This window comes from Bos javanicus, chromosome 20 (assembly GCF_032452875.1).
Source record: "Bos javanicus breed banteng chromosome 20, ARS-OSU_banteng_1.0, whole genome shotgun sequence".
In the NCBI taxonomy this organism is placed as follows: domain Eukaryota; kingdom Metazoa; phylum Chordata; class Mammalia; order Artiodactyla; family Bovidae; genus Bos; species Bos javanicus.
The window spans coordinates 8,408,533-8,412,509 of NC_083887.1; positions in this window are offsets into that span (position 1 = coordinate 8,408,533).

Below are 3,977 nucleotides of genomic sequence, written 5' to 3' on the forward strand. Positions count from 1 at the left end.
GGGAGGGAGGAGGGAGGAGGGTTCAGGATGGGGAACACATGTATACCTGTGGCGGATTCATTTTGATATTTGGCAAAACTAATACATTTATGTAAAGTTTAAAAATAAAATAAAATTTAAAAAAATAAATAAAAAATAAAATGAAAGGGAAACAATCCAGAGATCTCCCATTTGATGAAGATGGATTTCAGGATAAGCCTGTAGAAGCAGGAAGATGAATGGAGGAGGAAGCAATCAGAGGTGAGTAAGAAACAGTGAAGGAAACCTTGCCCAGGAAGACAGAGTCCCGAGGGAAAGAGGACTCGACTGTTGCATTGGGAAAGACGGGCGCTGGGAATGGGGTCAACTCCATTGAAAAGGGGGGTTGTGGCAGGAAGCAACTCAACTTTTGCCATCAAGACAGCTCTGTCAGTGGGGAAAAAGCACCAGTACCCTTCCAAGAGAGGGTTCCTATAAGTGCAGGGCTCCTAGAAGTTGCTGGAACTGGGATTTCCTATATGATATGCATGCTGCTGCTAAGTCACTTTAGTCGTGTCCGACTCTGTGCGACCCCATAAACAGCAGCCCACCCCCCCCACCCCCCCGTCCCTGGGATTCTCCAGGCAAGAACACTGGAGTGGGTTGCCATTTCCTTCTCCAATGCATGAAAGTGAAAAGTGAAAGTGAATGACCCCATGGACGGCAGCCCACCAGGCTCCTCCGTCCATGGGATTTTCCAGGCAAGAGTACTGGAGTGGGGTGCCATTGCCTTCTCCGATGATATGCATGAGTCTGTGTCATTAAGTGTTATCATGCAAATAAAGGGTTCCTAATTGTTAAGGATGTAAGCTTGAATTAAAGCTATTGGGAATTCAACAACAGTAAATAAGATCAAGATCAAAATAATAAATATGATAGAAGTCGTAGTAGGGCTAACAATAAGGCTAAAGCTGCTCCTCCAATTAAAAAATTAATAGGTGGCCAGCAGTAGTACTGCCTGTTAGTCATATCGCTAAGGCTGTTGGCTGAAGAAATAGCCTAATGGTTTTGATTATTAGTAATACAGGAATAAGTGGAATGGGTGTCCCTTGGAGTAGGAAACAAAATGTTCCTTTTTTGGGGTGGGGGAATCCAGTAATTAGTTTCTGCTTATAAGGGAATGGCAATTCCTAGATTTATTGAGCACTGTGTAGAAGGTATAAATGTGCCTAGCAGGTTTTTTGAGCCAATAAATAAATGATATGAGTGTTCGGGGTTGCCTTTACTTGCATGCTTATCATATAGTGAGGGGGCTTGCCTGATGGCTCAGCTGGTGAAGAATCTGCCTGCAGTGCAGGAGACCCAGGTTCAATCCCTGCATTGGGAAGTTCCCCTGGAGGAGGAAATGGCAACCCACTCCAGCATTCTTGGCTGGGAAATCCCATGGACAGAGGAGCCTGGGGGGCTACAGTCTATGGGGTTGCAGAGAGTCAGACACGACTGAGCAACAGCAGCACACAGTGAGTCTCAGTCCCTGCCCACTCAGAGGAGCCCTGTGCCTACGAGAGCCCTCACCTGGAAGGGTCCTGGCACTGTCTCCCCAGTGGCAGAGCTGCGGACGGCAAAAGCTGAGCTGCCTCACATGGCCATTATCTGTTTTCGTGTATGTTGAATTCATCATCGTTGGATACAAATGACACAGTTGCTAATTAGTTAGTGGGGTTTGAGAAACTATTGAAACAACAATAGGTAATTCTGTTATTGTTTGGGTAGTAAAAGAGGTGAAAAAAATCCTTGTTCATTTTGTTCCTCAAGGGGTATAATGTTTGATGTTTTAATTTCAGTTCTGAGTTGAAAAATAAGAGTGTTTTGAAATTTTCAATTGAAATAAATATAGTAAATAGTACTAGAGTACATCATGAGAAACACTGGGCTGGAAGAAGCACAAGCTGGAATCAAGACTGCCGGGAGAAATATCAATCACCTCAGATATGCAGATGATACCACCCTTATGGTAGAAAGTGAAGAGGAGCTAAAGAGCCTCTTGATGAAAGTGAAAGAGGAGAGTGAAAAGGTTGGCTTAAAGCTCAACATTCAGAAAACTAAGATCATGGCATCTGATCCCATCACTTCATGGGAAGTCAATGGGGAAACAGTGGAAGTAGTGTCAGACTTTATTTTTTTGGGCTCCAAAATCACTGCAGATGGTGATTGCAGCCATGAAGTTAAAGACGCTTACTCCTTGGAAGGAAAGTTATGACCAACCTAGACAGCATATTAAAAAGCAGAGACATTACTTTGCCAGCAAACATCCGTCTAGTCAAGGCTATGGTTTTTCCAGTGGTCATGTATGGATGTGAGAGTTGGACTGTGAAGAAGGCTGAGCACCGAAGAATTGATGCTTTTGAACTGTGGTGTTGGAGAAGACTCTTGAGAGTTCCTTGGACTGCAAGGAGATCCAACCAGTCCATTCTGAAGGAGATCAGCCCTGGGATTTCTTTGGAAGGAATGATGCTAAAGCTGAAACTCCAGTACTTTGGCCACCTCATGCAAGGAGTTGACTCACTGGAAAAGACTCTGACACTGGGAAGGATTGGGGGCAGGAGGAGAAGGGGACGACAGAGGATGAGATGGCTGGATGGCATCACCGACTCGATGAACATGAGTTTGAGTGAACTCCGGGAGTTGGTGATGGACAGGGAGGCCTGGTGTGCTGCGATTCATGGGGTCGAAAAGAGTCGGACACAACTGAGCAACTGAACTGAACTATAATAGTGATGAATCGTGTTAATGTATCTATTGTGGCTTATCCTTAGGGAAATGTTGAAATTCTCAGTTTTTAACTTAAAAAGTTTATACTATTTAGCTTCTTAATGATTTTATAATTTGATGCTGACCCTTTTTAAAATGTTTTAGTGAAACTAATTTGAAGTCAATAGGCATGAGGCTGTGACTTGACCCCTAAATTTCTGAATGTTGTCCAAGCCTGTGGCCCTGGAACAGCATCTGTCTTTAGACATACGAGGGAATAGCTCATGGGCGTACAACGTCTTTGGGTGAAATTAGTATTCAGACTGTTGTTTCTGAAGGTGAGGTTGTCCCATTATCGATTTGCAGTGGCTGTAGTTCTCACTTTAGATCCATTGTAGGAATTATATAGGAATCAAAGTTTAGAACTTCATAGTCTGTGTGTTCAAAGCTTCACTATCATTGGTCACCTATAGTTTTTACAGCTAGGGAAGGATTATTAATCTATTATGTAAAGAATTTGTAACCATAGTAGAGCAATTAAAATTAGAATGATAGCAGCTAGAATAGTTCACACTGTTTCTACCTCTTGTACGTCTATTGAACTTATGTGAGTTAGTTTAATGGTTCAGTTCAGTTCAGTTGCTCAGTCGTGTCCGACTCTTTTCGACCCCATGAATCGCAGCACGCCAGGCCTCCCTGTCCATCACCAACTCCCGGAGTTCACTCAGACTTACATCCATCGAGTCGGTGATGCCATCCAGCCATCTCATCCTCTGTCGTCCCCTTCTCCTCCTGCTCCTAATCCCTCCCAATATCAGAGTCTTTTCCAATGAGTCAATTCTTCGCATGAGGTGGCCAAAGTACTGGAGTTTCAGCTTTAGCATCATTCCTTCCAAAGAACACCCAGGGCTGATCTCCTTTAGAATGGATTGGTTGGATCTCTTTACAGTCCAAGGGACTCTCAAGAGTCTTCTCCAACTCCACAGTTCAAAAGCATCAATTCTTTGGCGCTCAGCTTTCTTCACAGTCCAACTCTCATATCCATACATGACCACTGGAAAAACCATGGCCTTGATGAGTATTAATGAAATAATGTAAAGAGCCACAGAACTAATTGGGAAAGCACTTATGACTGTATAATCATGAAAATACAGTTCTTCTTCTATAAAAGGCAGTGTTGTGTCTTGCAAGCCTAGTTGGAGTGGATATGGCATAGAGATATAAAAGATTTGAACCTGTAATTTAACTTTGACAAAGTTACATAATTT